The 17,669-nt window shown below is 38.3% G+C and overlaps 2 long non-coding RNA genes across 3 annotated transcripts; one reads left to right on the top strand and one right to left on the bottom strand.

The window, feature by feature from the left end:
• Nucleotides 1-2,053: 2,053 nt before the first annotated feature.
• LOC311076787 lies at nt 2,054-6,897 on the top strand. Its single transcript, XR_014604707.1, has 12 exons — nt 2,054-2,185; nt 2,273-2,367; nt 2,564-2,894; nt 3,091-3,221; nt 3,299-3,391; nt 3,499-3,616; nt 3,956-4,067; nt 4,225-4,420; nt 5,036-5,171; nt 5,585-5,786; nt 5,978-6,068; nt 6,184-6,897. It is a non-coding gene; the product is annotated as an uncharacterized lncRNA (long non-coding RNA).
• A 4,219-nt stretch (nt 6,898-11,116) lies between these two features.
• LOC311076718 lies at nt 11,117-14,125 on the bottom strand. 2 transcript variants are annotated; one of them, XR_014604694.1, is made up of 6 exons: nt 13,942-14,125; nt 13,191-13,247; nt 12,328-12,374; nt 11,837-11,904; nt 11,477-11,520; nt 11,117-11,174 (listed from the first exon to the last, which is right to left on the bottom strand). It is a non-coding gene; the product is annotated as an uncharacterized lncRNA (long non-coding RNA). The 2 variants fall into 2 exon arrangements; XR_014604695.1 differs by lacking the exon at nt 11,117-11,174 and having other exon boundaries at nt 11,390-11,904.
• Between the last annotated feature and the right edge of the window lie 3,544 nt (nt 14,126-17,669).

The raw sequence follows: 17,669 nt of genomic DNA, 5'->3' as shown, positions 1-17,669 counted from the left end.
CTCATTTATCCTGTTCAACACCTTAATAACACACTATGTTGTGTGTTCCTTTCACTAGTTACCTGTCTTTTGTTTCCAGTACCTTTAACAACATCCGTCTTACAATAAATATTCACTTCAACACAGAGAGCAGCTGTGTAGAGGAAATGTGCACGTTCTGGAGGAGACCCTCCACAGACCTCTAAAAGGACTTTGTTGGACGTGGCAAACTGAGGGGGAGGCGAGGAGGGCGGTGCCAAGCCTCAGCTACAGGTTATATCTGAATTATTTGACATTTGTAGGAATTTAGAACACTGGAATTGATTGTTGAGAGTTTAAAATATTCCAGCGTCGAAAAAGACATTAAAAAGTATATAAACCTTTCAGTGGCACTATAGTAGAAGACATTACCAAGCACTTAACAAAAATATATTTCATAAATTGTTCAGTATATAGGTTGAAAAAAAAGAACATGAAAGCAGTGATATCCTAACCTGTTCTTACTCTTCTATGTACTGTTTTACAGTCACATACCCTCCGCTTGAGTGCTCTCTGTCATCCAGTGTGGAGGTTCCACTTACTGTACCCTCAGCAAAACTAAATCCTCAAGAGGAATTTGGTAAATAACAGTGATGAATTTAAGTACAAATCTAAATGTATCTAAAAATCCATGTGTCATTAAAGTAATTAAAGAAAAACCCCTTAGACTAAACTGACAGGGCAATAGATAAAGAACACAATTTAGTAAAGATTTGGTCCAGTTTGATACTAAATCATGAAATGGTGTTTTTATTCTAAATATGGATTAGTTGACTTTTTATTGGTCCTCATCTAAATTGTCCCTTACAGCTTTATTTCATATTTTCTTTAGAGAAAAAAAATATGGAGAGGCTCTCTGATATTTTGGCGTCATGTCCTTCTGCTGAGCCTCAAAGAAGCTCTGCATCATCTTGGTCTTTTCGGCAGCACAAAGCCTCAGAGTGCTGGAAAGAAGCAAGACCATACCACCTAAAATGTCTTATTGCAAAAGAGGCTGTTGGTCATCCCTTGTGTTGGCTTTGCCACAAGCCTACTGTTATTAGGTTGGTTTTCATTAATATTCAACTTTAATTACCCAGGGTAGGTTTGCTGAGAATTAATGTTCAGTGCCCTGCTTTATAAGCTAAGTTGTAGGTCTTTTTCGGATGGGAGGAAACTTGGATACCCAGATGAAAAACACATTAATGATAAAATTAAATCTAGGAACTTCTTGCTGTGACGTGACAGTGTTAAACACTGAGCCACTATGCAATCCTATACAATAGAATCAAACCTAGTATCTAACTAAATTTGAAATAGCTTAAATTGAGTGTGTTGTACTTTATGAGTTATTCACCTGAAAAAATGTCTTATATTAGATTTTCTTTTCTTTTTTAATTCTCCCTAAGTGCAAAGAGTGTCTTCCTGATGAATGGTTCTGTGGGGACTGTGATGTATTGCGTCACAAAAAACAGCCACTCCACAACAGAGAATGCCTGATTAATGGGTTTTTTGAAGCCATTCCTCCAACATCATGTATCATTAAATGGAAAGGTAGATATTGCACCCATGAGCAAGGTATGTTACCACGAAATCCGAAATCTGCACAATGTGCAGAATGAATTTACTGTTGCAAAAATAAGTATGTGGTAAATGTGTATTTATAATTTTTTATATTTACTTTTTTGTTCCAAGGGCGTTTTGACTTGCATCAGCCACTATATGTATGTCAAACGTGCCAGCAGCAATGGACCCCGGACTTGAAGGACTTCCTTAGCAGTGGATATTGGCCAGCCTCTGTCACCAATTCCACGCTTTATACACTGGACCTCTAGAACTCCTTTCAGGAACTCAAGATCATCTCTCTGGGATTCTCCAGACAAGCCTTCGCAAAGCTGCTGGAGCATCGCACTAAGTGTGGAGGAAGAGTAAGTGTAATTGTTATTACCGTATTATAAATTTTTTTTCCATAAGCACAGTACATTACAAATAATATTTCTATAAATCTTCTCTGGACATGTCAATGGCGATGCACTGCAGCGCAGCTTCTTAGAGCTTTCATATGCATCATTTGAGGAAGCCCAGCTCTGCTGTAGTGCTCTCTTCACCTGCCCAGCCTGCACGCCGGAAATGTTGGCTGTTTCAGCAGATGGAAACCAAAAGCTTTATCGCTTTCGCGGACCAGAAGGTGGTCTTTGTTCCAGTCTTTTTATTGATTTATTTTCTTACTTAATATATTTAATTGATGGATTTCCTATTTTTCTTTCTTCCTCAGCTCTGATGATCCTGGCTTTTTTTGAGGGGCTCTTTGTGGCTGAAGACAGTGCAGTGTCTAGATTTGTCGACACCATACAGAAAGCAATGAGAAATGCAAGTTTTATAACTTGACAAAATAGTTACAAAAATAACCATATATACCCCCCTCCCCCCCCACACACACACACACTTCAACTATTTTTGCCTACCAACAACTCCAAAATCAAATTGAGAGAATAAATGAGATATATTATATTGTATGACACCATTGCTTTTATTTGATTTGTTGTGTTTGTTTTGTGTGTCATAGACACAGGGAAGAGGCCCATTGGACAGCAGCGAGGGAGACTTCAAGGAGGGCTTCTAAATTGGATGAAGAGGGGATGGAGGTTGCTGTGTGTCGCCATGGATTCCTTCTGAAAGCCCTTAATATGTACAGGGGGGAGATATTTGCCTACCCTCTGTATCTTCAGAAGGAGCTCATGCCAGCCAAGGCGCAATTCTTTGCAATGGATGTGGCTTGCAAATATTGGCCATACTTGGAGAAAGCTGCTTGTGTCCTTTTTGCTCTTCAGGAGCTGACGAAAATGAAACCTTTCCTCAGTGTGATGCATGCTCGAGCCCATGCAACTAAGTGTGAGGTATGTATAATATTTTTGCATCATATGCACATTTGTAATGTTTACAAGCACATTAATAATATGAAGTTAAGGGCTACACTATACTATGTAGCCTTTTTGCATAACCATTTCTTGTACAGATTGTAAAGCCCTTTGAGGCAAATTGTGATTTGTGATATTGGGCTATATAAATCAAATTGAATTGAATTTCTTTCAGTCTTTACTGTCAGATTAAATGGAGTGGTAGAAACCAGGAAGGAGCAGGGACAACTGCCGTTGAGGAGGTGGAGCAAGTGAATAGCTACCTCTCACGTTGTGCCGTGACGACCAAATATATGTACAAAGCAGGTGATCAGAGTGTTTGCAATATTCTTGCATACTTTATTTAGATTGAGCATCATAGCCTCATTATTTGCTTTCAACAGCTCGGGTGGACATGCTAACATTGCATGCAATGGGGTGGAATCACAAAAAAAACTCTCTCTCTACATCAGGCACTTTCCACAAGATATGTGAAGGTAAGTCTCCTATTAATTGTTTTGTGTGTCCTTTTGTTGTGTGCACTTGGCCTGTTGTTAATCATACAAAGTTTTAATCCTGATTATTGTATAACACTTTTCATCAGACTTGTCAGAGACTCCAGGATGAGACTGCAAGACTAGCTGAACTAAAAACAGAGCTACATTGCACAGATGAAGTGATGTCACAGTGGCTATCTGATGTGAAGGAATGGGCAGCTGGTGGTAAGCATGACCAGATAAAAGAAACAAAAAAAAAATCCTTTTCCACTGCTATCTGAAATTTTAATTTTGATATTCAAGAGCAGCCAAAGATGGTAGGCTGATCATCTGGATTACAACAGTTGGTAACATCAACTGCCACCAAAGCCAACTACATGTCACCATCAGATGTTATGCCATATTTATGTTGAGTTTATTGTATATATTCCAGTTTCCCTGCTGGAAGTGCACATACCAAGTATAATGAAGTTTAAAAGATTAAAAGAGGTTTTACAGTATATACAAATTCAAACTCTGAAACGGTTCTGTGTTGTTTTAACAATGAATTTGCTTTCACTACAGAGACACCAGATACATCTCATGCCATTCAAGGCACCACACACAGAGGACTTCAGGAGTCAACTGAGGGGCTTTAGTGTGAGGGAGCAGAAGCAAACTCTCTACCGTCAGAATGGTATAACTATAGAGTTATATTATTATATATATTTATTTAAAAACTGCCCATTCTAAAGTAATTAAAGCACAACGTGCTTTCAATTTTGGCTGCAATACATTTTTTCTTGTTGAACAGTTCAGTCACAAACCTCTACCCCTGTACTTTGTCTTTCTAGACAGCAGCAAGCTTCGTCACGGCCTTCGAAGGAAGCTGGCAGAAGACAAAAAGCTCCTTCTTCAGGAGATGCAGAAATATAATGGTCTTGTACTAGACTCTGCCACAAACATTGACGTTGCTGTGGTGGAGCATTCCCTTACTGGAGAGAGCACCGTGTCTCAGATATGGCCGTGGGAGGTTCATGGCACTGCTATGTAAGTTTTCAGATGCTTCACAAGAATTTATTTACTACTCTGCTATATGCGAGCCTGGACCACAAAACCAGTCACATGGGTAATTTGTTTTAAATTGAGATGTATGCATCACCTGGAAGCTGGATAAATAAGCTTTCCATTGATGTATGGTGTGTTAGGATATGACAATATTTGTCCAAGATACTATTCATTTATGTTCACGATTGTGCTGCATTCACTCACAAAAATAAATGTTTTATATATTTACTGTAGGAAATTTACAAAACATCATCATGGAACATGATCTTTATTTAATATCCTAATGATTTTTGGCATAAAAGAAAAATCGATCATTTTACCCATATAATGTATTGTTGGCTATTGCCACAAATATACCCGTGCGACTTATGACTGGTTTTGTGATCCAGGGTCACATATAGAGTATAATGAACTAAGGCATGCATGTAGCATATTGAGTGATGTAATATTCATTTACCGGTAGTTTGTGTGTGTATTTTCATTTTTTTTTATTATAAATGAATTGGATAAAAAAGTACATGTTTGTAGTTACAAAACATTGCAGTGCTATTATGCAAGATTGTCTCATGTATAACTGTTATTGATTTCTTAATCAAGAAACCATTGCATGACCAAGTGATGTTGACAATGCGACTGCCAGAGGAAACAAGCGTTTTGGTGTTGGAGATGGCACAACACTGCACATGGTTGCAGAGCCTGGCAGTGGTTCTCAAGAACAAGATGGCTGAGGAGGGTAAGTTGAATAAAAACCCTGTCAATATAATTATATTATTAAGTAAAAAAAAGAAAAAAAAAATCAAACCATATCAGTCTCTCAGTCACAGCACTTGAATGCTCTGTTTGTCGTGGTCATTTGGTTTGTACTTAATAAAATGGGGATTATAGATGTTTGCTATGGTAACAAGTCAGTACGGCTTTAGTGTGTCACATTTGCTTGAGAGATGTGCAGATTTGTTGGACTATGGCTGTTACATGAAAGACGAAATTAACAAAAGAATTTTGAACATTGTAATTTGTGTCCTGATATGGGGTTAATATAACATCAAGATTAAGCTTATTATTATCTCTTCCATTGAAGTTCTTTGGTCTTATGAAGCAATCTTAATATGTAGTTTGTCTTTAATGTAATCTCTTTTGTATTTTGAGACGTAGACAAGGGAAATGAGGGAATTTGCTGTCTCTTAAGAAGACGACTGTCTGAGGTGTCAGAAAGGTTGCAAGTCATCCTCCAACAATACAAGACTGCCTTAGGTCCTTAGGCCTCTGTCCTTCTACATGTTGAAGCGGAAGATCTAAGTGGCCTCAGTAGTCCAGACACCAGTGAGGATGAAGAGGAAACACAATTTAGGTAATTTATTTATTAAAATATATTTATTAAAATAGACGAGGGGGTGTTCCATCAAGGTGGATAAAGGAAAAGCCTGGCTTATTTTGATATGTCTCACTAATTTAAGTGAGACTTCTGTTCCATTACTGTGGCTTAAGTCCAGTTCAGAACAAAGATTCACAATGAGATGAAACCACTTTATAATGTTGCAGCGAAGTGAACTGGCCCGTCTCAGAGCGACTCAAGCTGGCTGATGGTGTCGCTGGGACTCAGCTTGTCAGTTCGCCAGTTGCTGGTTAGAATGTAAGACACCTGTTTTGTATTTATTAATGCTTTACACACCTTGCTAATTCTAAAACAGCTGAACTTCACCTTCTTATCCTACATCTTGCTGTTTTGTTTTTCTGTATTTCCCCAGATGGAAGCTGCACAAAGGACCGTGTTGAAGGAAATGGACTTGTCCTATGTCTATGTATTATTAGTATGCTGATTTATTTTTGTGAGTGAATGCAGCACAATCCTGAACATAAATGAACAACTTTAAAGGCAACTTTCTCAATGTTTCGATTTTTTTGCACCCTCAGATTCCAGATTTTCAAATAGTTGTATCTCGGCCAAATATCGTCCTATCTTAACAAACCACACATCAATGGAAAGTAAACTATGTATTCAGCTTTCAGATTATGTATAAATCTCGATTTCAGAAAATTGACCCATGTGACTGGTTTTGTGGTCCAGGGTCACATTTATGAGGATGACTTTGGGGATTTCATGACCTTTTCTCTATCACCCCATTCAGGCCAAAATGTAAAATTTGCATTTTCCCACACTGCTTATTCTGCTTATAATGCATTAGACAGTATGTCACAGAAAAATACAGTTTTATTTATTTTTTTATTATACTTTATATTGTATAAGAATTGTATAATTATATTGTATAAGAACTGATAAGAATGCAAATGTGTACCTTGAAATGCAACGTACTGTAAGTCGCTTTAGATAAAAGCGTCTGCCAAATGCATAAATGTAAATGTATATTATTACAATTGACATCACTCGATTCCCTGTTCTGTTGGTGCTTTTCAAGTTATCTTACCCTCAAAGTCCAGTGTTATTAACTTTTATACTTTTATGTAATTATTGTATTATTACAGCCTTCTGGCTCGTTTGACAAATATGCATTTGGTGTATTTCCACTGGTATTGTTGTGAAAGACAAGAAATAAAGTATTTACAAAGATGAGGTTTGGTCATTTTATGGTTATTTAAGAACAAAATGTGATGGTTCTGTGGTTGATAAAAGGCGATAGCTGGAGAAAAATTAAAAGAAAAATAAATTAAGCATATTTATATGTGGGATCACACTGCATTATTAATTCATTACTTTAAGGCATGTCTTTTTACTTATCTTCAAACAACCTGGTCTTGTAATTAAACTTGCGATATAGTAAGTAATAACTAATGTGTATCTAAGATGCATGTGAATGTATGCATAGCTTTGTATTAGTATTTGTACATTTACTGCATAATTTTGGCCTTTTTAGGGGAATAAGTTGGTGTGGTGGGAGTGGCTAGACCTGGGATTTTTTTTTTGTCTGTGTATGTGTGAGTACTATTTGTATTGTTTTGCTTTATGTACAGTAGTTTCTTTATATGTAAGGACCCCCTTGAAAATTAGATGGTTCATCTAAAGGGGTTTATCCTTTTAATAAACTTACAGAAATAGTGACCAAAATTAATCACCTTTTTAAATTAAAATACTGCTAACCTTTAGTGCATTACTACAGGCGTTGAGGAAGGCCTGAAATACTTGGGTTGATGCTGAAAACATAGATCTTGCATGCCATCATGAAATTAAGGTTAAAAATTAGGCCATGTCAAACAATTTTACCTCAAGTAATTTTTGTCAAAGGGTTCTGTGAAGCTATGCCTGGGCAAAGTCATGTCCATGAAACTGAGAATTAAACCTGTCAGAACAGATAATGTCATTAAAAACAGATAATGTCATTGTAAGCTCTGGTTTGACTCATTTGACTCATCTTGGCCTTCAAAGTGCTGTCTGAAACTAGGCCTGGGACTGCTTTTGTCAATGAAATGAGAAAATTAAAACTTTGCCGTAGAGCTAAACCAAATACATCGTTGGAAAGGTCTCGACCTGGAGAATAACATAATGTCAGTATGAAGATTCTACATGGCTCCAGCTTTCTTAATACTGACCTTTAAACCTTGACTTTGGACCATGTTTGAAGGCTTCTAATCCAGCAACAAGAAGGTCTGCAGACATGGGACCAACTGTTATAGAGAGCTCCGGACCTCAGCTATCATGTGAGTATATAGTTACTATTGGGCACCAACTGGGGGCGCTGTCAAAAATAGCCCACAAGCAATTTTCACCCATTTAACAATTATATATTTACAATCTGATAACACAAATGTCTTTCCCACCCCCTAAAACCCCTAGGAGTACCCACAGTTTAATACTGTCAACTTCTAATTACGTGGAATATACCAATGTGTTTAAGAACGGCAATTCCCAGTAGAGACGCGCCATTGAACTTGCTACTAGGCGTACAAATCAGCGTCCATGCTTGAAGTTCTTCCAATTTCCAAAGGTAGGGTTAGGTTTAGGGTTATAAAAAGGTACCTTTACTATATATATCAACAATCTCTTACATCAAAAACACACATTGTACTGCATTTAGATGAACAGGATGAAAACAATCGCGAGGATGTCAGTTAATCGCGGATATTTAACTGTTATTGTAGAACAAGTATCAGGGCCGTCTCCAATGTATTTATAAACTACAATTCCCACAAGGGACGCACCATAGAACTTCTTACTAAGCGTACAAATCAGCCACCATACTTGTAGTTCTTCCGGTTTCCAGAGTCTGAATTGGGTTATAAAAATGTCTACTATATTATATCAACAATCTCCTACTGGCGGAGCATACATTATACCGCATTGAGACCGCGGGGATCGCCAGGATATCAGTCCATCTGGTACTGTAATAATAATAATAATAATAATAATTCATTACATTTATATAGCGCTTTTCTCGGCACTCAAAGCGCTTTTACATAGAAGGGGGGATCTCCTCAACCACCACCAATGTGCAGCATCCACCTGGATGATGCGACGGCAGCCATAGGCTGTAGAAATGACTGTGTTCAATGTCGTGATTTATGCTACCCTTTTTTGTAATTATGGCCTCCACATGTTCGTTTAGCCCCCCAGGAATGTAATAAACTACCCCTGAGCTTATCAATATGTCAGCAGTAGGATTTAGACAAATTTAAGTATGCAAATTGTAATTTCAAAATAACCCACTTAAAACAATCAATAAATAATAATAAATAAAAAACAAATTCCTCACATATGCTCAATGTAGGTTGGTCTATTTTTTTCGTTAACCATATCACCATCATATTGTGTTATACATGATGTATGGAAAAGTAAAAACAAAAATGATTAACTTTTGCAAGTGTTTGTCGTAGTCTATTTGTGTTTTTTTCCCCACAATAATACAAGTGAAAATACACCACTTTGATTTATTACTTAATTATTTACTAGAGACTTAAAGAGTGATCAAAAAACAAATTATTGACAAGATGCATAACAAGTTGAAACTATATAGTCTTTGGCCACATCAAGACTCATTATTTTAAAAGTGTAGAGAATGCATGATATGAAAAGGAATATTCCCCCATGGAGTTTAGACACTGGTGGTGGTGAAGGGGTGAGTAGCAATGCTGAGATCTGCATGAATGTGGAGCTCAGCTCCTGATGAGCACAGTGGAGGGATCCCTGGGAGCTGAATGCGATGCGGACTGAAGGTGAATGGGGTGGAAGACGGCTGCATTGATTTGCCTGAAATGACAACTGACAGCAGCAGAGAAAGGAGCAGCTTTAAACTTTAACAGCTATGACACGATTGGCTAAAGAGGGTTGAGACGAAAATATGATTGAAGAAGTAAAATGCCCACAGTCAGCTGATGAGTTTGGAGTGTAAGAGAGCGAGAGACCGGCAGAGAGAATGTAATAGAGATGATGTAATGGGTATGAAGATGGTCAGTCTTACTTGTTGAACTTCATATTCAAGCTTCACAATTGTCAAACAAGCCATAAGGCTGTATTTCTGAACAGTGGGCTTTGAGGTTAACTTGAGTTAACTTGAAAAGCAACAGAACATGAAATCAAGTGATGTCAAATGTAATAAAATAACATATAGTGCAATGTATAATAATGAAATATTAAAACATGTTTCTGAAGAACATCTGAAAAGGAGATTGGGTCTATTTAAGCCTACTTGAGATTAAACTCCATGGGCCCTATCTTGCACCCAGCGCAATTGACTTTGTACACTGACGCATGTATCATTCCTATTTTGCACCCGCGCAAAGCGCGCTTTTCCCTCCACAGAAGCACGTCGCTAAACTAGGGAATGAACTTGCGCTCCCTGGGCGGTTCAGCGCAAAAAAGGAGGCGTGTTCCGGCGCAAACGTTCCTTCATGCTATTTTGCAGGTTTAGAAAACAATTGCGCCACTAACCAGGAAAAAATAGTTTAAAGTCAGTGGCGCGTTGCGCATGTTATTCATATGCTATTTTAAGGGCGCATGCTTGGCCATAATCAATGTAGCGTGTGCACAACGCGCATACACTTTGATTCTCTCATCTACACAGAAGCAGCAGTTTTCATTTTTGCAAATCATACATTATTATGATAGATAGATAGATAGATAGATAGATAGATAGATAGATAGATAGATAGATAGATAGACAATTTATTATAAAAGCATACATCTAGCTTACACATTTACCCAAATTATCATACGCCTTTTTAACCGAAGTTAATTTGGGTGGGTTTCTCCATCCCCAACGTCCCTGACGAGAGCGTTGCTCTCCTTGGCTGTGAACCGCTCCTGGCGCGCGTCTGGCAAATCCGCCGTTATAATAGGAATCCGCTTTAGAACAAAGCGCGTCTGCTCTTAAAGGGAATGTGAGATGTCGCTCTGATTGGTTTATTTCACGTTACGCCCAAACCACACCTATGAATAATGAAGCTACTTCAGACCAACCCATTTTAGATTTGCGCCTGGCGCAAGAGTCATTTATCCCGCTGGGAAAATAGCAACAGCGCCAAGACCCGCCCACAAAGTTACTTGCGCTTTGCGCTTTGACACTTGCGTTTCAGATCGTTAAAATAGGGCCCCATGTGTCACATTTATAGGAGATTTTCAAGTACCTTTTCACCACTACAGAAAGATGAGATATGACTTCAAATGCAGCACAGAAACAATGTAATAAATAAGCAGAAACCCAAATGGAGTTCAAAACATACATTTTATTTCTTTTCATTAATTTGAAGAGAATCCTTTGGCTGCTAGGAATGGGCCCACTCCTCACCACTAAAAACAGAAGGGAAGTTTTTTCTGTTACTGGTACCGGTACTTGTGTTTCCAATAAACAAAAACCTTTTAACAAGTGTGAAGCACGCATCATTACAGAACATGTATTTTATAAGTATAACAGTTACATTTTCCAATCTATGAAGGACCACCATCATTTTTGAAACAGAACAGCTTAATAAGAAATGATTGTAGCCACACACAAAAAAAAAAAAAAAAAAAAAAAAACATGAACAAAGTTAAAGTAAATTAATAATGCATGCATTAATTGATAAAGCAGAAAAAAACAAAAGAATACATACCATACTGGACAGGGCTCCCAGTCAACCAACATTTCTGCTTTGCCCTATCAAGAAAAATAAAAAATAAAGGGAAAAAAAACACATTGATTCCATTCTTAGCATAAGGCTATTATGTTTTGTTATAGGCATTGAGTTTCATTGATACAATGGATCATTGTTGGTATTTACAGCATTTAATCATGAATTTTTCAGTACAAGCTCCTTCCTAATCTGTAATTCAAATAGACTAAACACATAAAAAGTATCTACCTAACAATAATGGTATGTATAGTATGTATTGCCAACACACAAGGAAGTTTCTAAATACTATATTACACTCTGCATACTGTCTACACTACGCATTTCTTTTGACTGTCTAACCTTTCTCACTCTTTCTCTTACTACACTCCTGATGAGGAAAGCCTCTAGGCGAGTGTGGTAGGAGCAATCTGTGAACATCAAAAACATGTCATATTTCTTAGATTAGGAACACAATAAACAACTATGAAGAGTTAAATAGCGACCAGACTTGCAAACATGAGAAGTGATGTTTATCACTAATCAAAACTTGTACCAAATTATTTTAAGTTCCAATATGGTATGCTTGCTTGAATAACCATACTACTGCTGAGACACAGGTCACAATTGAGAATACTCTACTGCTGCTTCCTCTACTGCTTGGAAATGCATTTGTCAAATTAAGACACATTAAGCCTGTTGGATTTTAAAGGTTGTCTGTTAGGACTAATTACCTGTTGTAAGTAGTTACAAAAAATAAGCAATGGAACTCTAACAAATAAACAGGTGTAAAAATAGCAATGTCAACACACTGGTAGAAGCATCAATCATTGTGTTTACATGCATGCACTTACTCTTTTGTGGCTTTTTTTTTCTTTCTCAGGCATATGCCTTGGTCCCCCTGCGGGATAGAAGATTACAGTCCAGTCATATATCCATTCAGAAAAAAATATATTTATAAAATAAGGGAAAAAAGCACTTTGTAATGTCTTTTCAACATAAATGTGTGTCCCTGGTGCATCTACAGACCCACAAAATATGAGAAAAGTCCATCCTCTGTCTTTCAGTAAATGTTTGTGCAAACACGCCATTTATATTTGGCTCCACATTTTACATCACGTGCAAGCTCATTAGAATAGTTACCGTAGTAACCACAGTAGGCTTCTAGAATGCTCTGTCTAAAGTGGCTTGTTTCAGACAGACGATGAACTGAGGGTCTGCATAAATGTAGCCTGGCAAGCCAGACCTACATCAAGATGTTGGTCTGGCAACTCACCATGGACACGACTCAATCCGAGGGGCGGGATAAACGGCTGTCTTTCAAATTCCGTCTGCATGCAATAGGACAGCGCTTCAACCAACCAGAGCGTTTTCCCAACAGCGGAGCTAGTTGATAGATTCAACTTTTGAATGCTAGACTACCCTGGCTGCAAAATAAATTTTGCTGCCGCTAGGGTGCGTCTAGATTTCTAGGTTAGCATAAAGGGCCAGTTTAAGATAAATAAGGATTTTTTTGTAACTGTGGATCATGCAAGGCAACTTTAGTGGAGTATCAAAATAAAAATATAGAACTGGAAATGAGCATAATAGGTTCCCTTTAAATTCTATTTAATTAATTTAATTCCTTGAGAGAATCTGCTTTACTAATTAGCTACTGTATGGTAATAGACAGTTATCAGAACTGCCAATAATTACCCTACAAACATTATTTACATACCTTACTTTTTCATCTTGCGGCTTGTGAATGTGCCTCTGACTGACCCTATGAAGACAGCTGTGGGTTTGGAGAAAGAAAATGACTTTAACTTATTATTTCAGATACTGGAAGATCATAACATTACACAAGTGCTGCAGTACATGTACTAATAGGTGTAAAGTACATGTGTTCCTATTGTGATTGAATTAAGGTTGATCCATTAACTCCACGTGTTTTGTTTTCTCACTTACGTCCATACTGTTTTTGATAATCCCAATTTGTTTCAACAAGCACTGATCCTTCGCTGACTTGTTCAGGACATTGTTCTTGTGTGTGTGTGGGGGGGGGGTGGGGGGGTATGTGCTTTCTGTTATGTGTGCTCGGTAAGCACTTCTTTAACTGTGTATCAATTGGTGCCACGAGTTCGCTTTACTTTTAGAAATAACTATACACATAGTGTATGTTGCACGCACAGAAAGTTACGCATGACCGAAATCAAATGTATTCTAAATCTGGGTAGCGGAAGATAAACAGGCCTCCTGGTGCAGCTAAACAGATTTATCCAATGTTATATGTCAGCAAGATTAGTGCTGTCAGTCTTCCTCTATAATCCCATTCGAATTACATTCCATATTATTTTGAATATTCAAATTATCCTAATATCTTTAATCCTGAAATATAGCCTAGGAATTCCAGCATTCGATTAGTAGTATTTTTTAACCCATGGGTCAAACACTTTAAGCCTTTAGAAATATAAACTGTAACTCTTTACCTTGCCCCTCTGTAGTGCTCGCCTCTTCCTCCTGTCCCGTAGTTCCTGCCTCTTCCACCTGTCCCATGGTGCTCGCCTCCTCCCGGTTGCTTGTGCTCTCCAATGGGTCACATGGTGTAAGGTGCAGCGTAATCAGCTGATCATCATTGCCACTGGAATCCTGGGTCCAACTTGTGCAAGTTAAACAAGTGCTGAGAGGTTAAAGCATAGAGGTTAACCATGAGCTTGAACTGTACCTGTTTTAATTGTTAATCTGTTTGAATCATATAATTCAATTTTTCCCAATCAGATTTGTGGGCACTTAACTATTGATAGTCTACTAAATGTATTAGATATCTACAAATCTATATTTGATTGATTTTCTATGACTATAACAAATACAATATATATATTTTATTCAGAAAAAAAAAAAAACAGTGCTCATAATATCTATTCATCGAATGACACCAAGTGTAAAGTTTGAATACAGACAGGTCAAACTATTTAGTTCAGACTGGACTGTGTGTGCTAAAAAACTTTGGACTTTATGTCTCCATGTTAGTTGCAGTGTAAGTGTGGTGTGTCCAGCCAACATTTGATGGTTTTCTTTTTCTTTGTGCTATTTCCGTTAATGTTCTACATTTCAACACAGTTCTCAATATTGTTCCATTTGCAGAGTATATTTTGAGATTCATTATCATTTTATTCATCGACTCAGTGCCAAACTGCAAAAGTGGTAAGCTGGAATTCGACATACATGTGTTGTGCCCTTCCCATCACTCTCAAAAGCTTGCTCTCTTTTGGGTACTGATTAAGGAAAATGTTTAATGGATGGTTCACCCAAAAACTACATTTCAGTCATCAACGAGTCACCTCTTTGACAGGATAAACTTTAGAGCTTGCCATTTTCATACGACACATTGTGTTGGCATAACACTGCGTGAACGTTTTTACAAAAAGAAATAAAAGGTGGCCACTTCTTTCCAGATCAATAACAGTTACATGTCCTCAAAAGTCCCCCATGCAGTATTATCCATGTCTCATTAATCTACATGATCAATCACAAAATCAGTGGTTCGCTAGTACTATCAAAATAAACAGTCATATTTCCTCATCCCAAAATTGCTTACAAACCTCCCAATACCATGCAGATAAAAACATTGGCAGTGGACAGGTTGGTAGAAAAGGTTTTAGAGTCAGTTGTCTTCTAAGTTGTAGTTTGCCAAAGAGAGTGCAGTTTGGCTGTGTCTAAGGCTAGAGAAATATTGAAATAATTAAAAAAGATCCAGTGTTGGGCTAACAAACTCTGCGTTGGTTATATAAAAATGGAAACCTCTCCCAAGTTTCTACTGTCAAGGAGGTTAGGAGTTGATGACTGAATTTAAGTTTTAGGGGTGAACCATCCCTTTAAGATTTAAACATTGATAAATAATTTTGCGTAGTCAACACAAGATGTGAACTGTGACTTTAAAAATACAGTGCATGCATCTCACCTTCACAGGTATTCATAAAATGAACCTATCTTCTGAAGGTAGTCCTGGGCATAGGCGGAGAGTGTGCGGCGAGGGATTAATATTTCACACTTGTTTTCTTTCTTTTTGGTCTCCTTTCCTAGAAGCAGAACTGGTTTGTATCCAATGGCATGGAGTTTCTCAAGCTGCAATGACAAGATTATGTATTTGTTTAAAGTAATAGAAAAACAACAGCAAAAATATCTAAGCATATTAATTATTGACAAAATATAACATTATTGATGACAGCATCCAGTTTAATGCCATCAGGATTTTTAACTTCATGGTGAGTTTAGCTTTTGTATAACCAATGTGCAAACAGGACAGGCTCAAGCAATAGCAAAAACTAACTTTTCCATATAGGAAAAAAAAAAAAAGCAAAAAGATTAATCTGACACCATAAGGGTACAATAGAACTTTTTGCAACATTAGTAACTTGGGTTTGGGACCTGATAAGATTGTGTAACCTCTGTGCAATTGGACAGTGACAGTCTAAAGATTTATGCAAAATAAAGGCAGAACCTGTGTGAATATATGACCAAATGGGTGAATGCTGCACATACATTTAGTTGATGAGTGTACATTGAAAAGTGCTTTGAGTAGTACAGTATATACTGTAAATGCAGTAGTATGAATGCAGTCCATTTGTTATTTCTCATTCACTTGACAAGAAAGTTTGATTAATATGTTGCACCTGTGATTCTATCATAATGCATGCCTGTATTTATGAACTCAGAATTCGGAAGGGGAGGTCCACCTGCACCCAAAAGGTATATTTTTTTATAAATAAATAAATAAATATATCAAGGTCTGATTATCTGGTTCAGGTGTGTTTAATTGGGGTTGGAGCTAAACTCTGCAGGACAGTGGCCCTCCAGGACTGAGTTTGGACACCCCTGCCCTAGTCAGTCCTCTGAAAAGCTGTAGATACACTTCTAGGTTAAGACGACATTGGTGCAATAGCCTGTATATCCTATAGGCTAATATGTATATTTTGTATCTCCTTTTTTATACTGTATGATGTGTTATATGGACCTGTGTCTGCAATAAAGTTTATAATATGCAGTTTGTTATTACAGACTCATATTTCTCGATTTATATCTAAAATAAGTGCACTTTACAAAGATGTTTATATTTGAGTTTGCAATCTCTTAAGTTGTTGAATAATTGTTATGACAGTGAATATTTATTTCTGTTATATTATTATGACCGCCGCTAGCGTAGCTAGCGAAAGCGGTCATATAGGGATTGTCAAAGTTTTTTTTTTTTTTTTTCCCGTCATCTACTGAATTTTTTCGTCAACGATACCAGGGACACCGAAACACCGGGGAACATGAAATTTGGTGGGCATGTAGCCCCACTAGACTTTTACGGAAAAATTTCGTTTGGTCCCCGGGGGCCACTTCCCCCCCCGCGCTGGGGCCCCCGTGAATTTTTCGTCAACGATACCAGGGACACCGAAACACCGGGGAACACGAAATTTGGTGGGCATGTAGCCCCACTAGACTTTTACGGAAAAATTTCGTTTGGTCCCCGGGGGCCACTCCCCCCCCGCGCTGGGCCCCCCCAAACCCAAAAAATGCAGTTTTTCCTAAATAACTACCTGAACCGTGGCACCGAGGATGAAGAATTTTTTATGGTATGTTGGTCTACTAGACTTTTACGGAAAAATTTCGTTTGGTCCCCGGGGGCCACTTCCCCCCCCGCGCTGGGGCCCCCGTGAATTTTTTGTCAACGATACCAGGGACACCGAAACACCGGGGAACATGAAATTTGGTGGGCATGTAGCCCCACTAGACTTTTACAGAAAAATTTCGTTTGGTCCCCGGGGGCCACTCCCCCCCCCCACGCTGGGCCCCCCGTGAATTTTTCGTCAACGATACCAGGGACACCGAAACACCGGGGAACATGACATTTGGTGGGCATGTAGCCCCACTAGACTTTTACGGAAAAATTTCGTTTGGTCCCCAGGGGCCACTCCCCCCCCGCGCGCTGGGCCCGCCGTGAATTTTTCGTCAACGATACCAGGGACACCGAAACACCGGGGAACATGAAATTTGGTGGGCCTGTAGCCCCACTAGACTTTTACGGAAAAATTTCGTTTGGTCCCCGGGGGCCACTTCCCCCCCCGCGCTGGGGCCCCCGTGAATTTTTCGTCAACGATACCAGGGACACCGAAACACCGGGGAACATGAAATTTGGTGGGCATGTAGCCCCACTAGACTTTTACGGAAAAAT

This window comes from Abramis brama (genome assembly GCF_963993115.1).
Source record: "Abramis brama genome assembly, chromosome: 25".
NCBI classification, from domain to species: Eukaryota; Metazoa; Chordata; class Actinopteri; order Cypriniformes; family Leuciscidae; genus Abramis; species Abramis brama.
The sequence above is the reverse complement of the archived record's forward strand: the minus strand, read 5'-3'. Positions and strand labels throughout refer to the sequence as shown.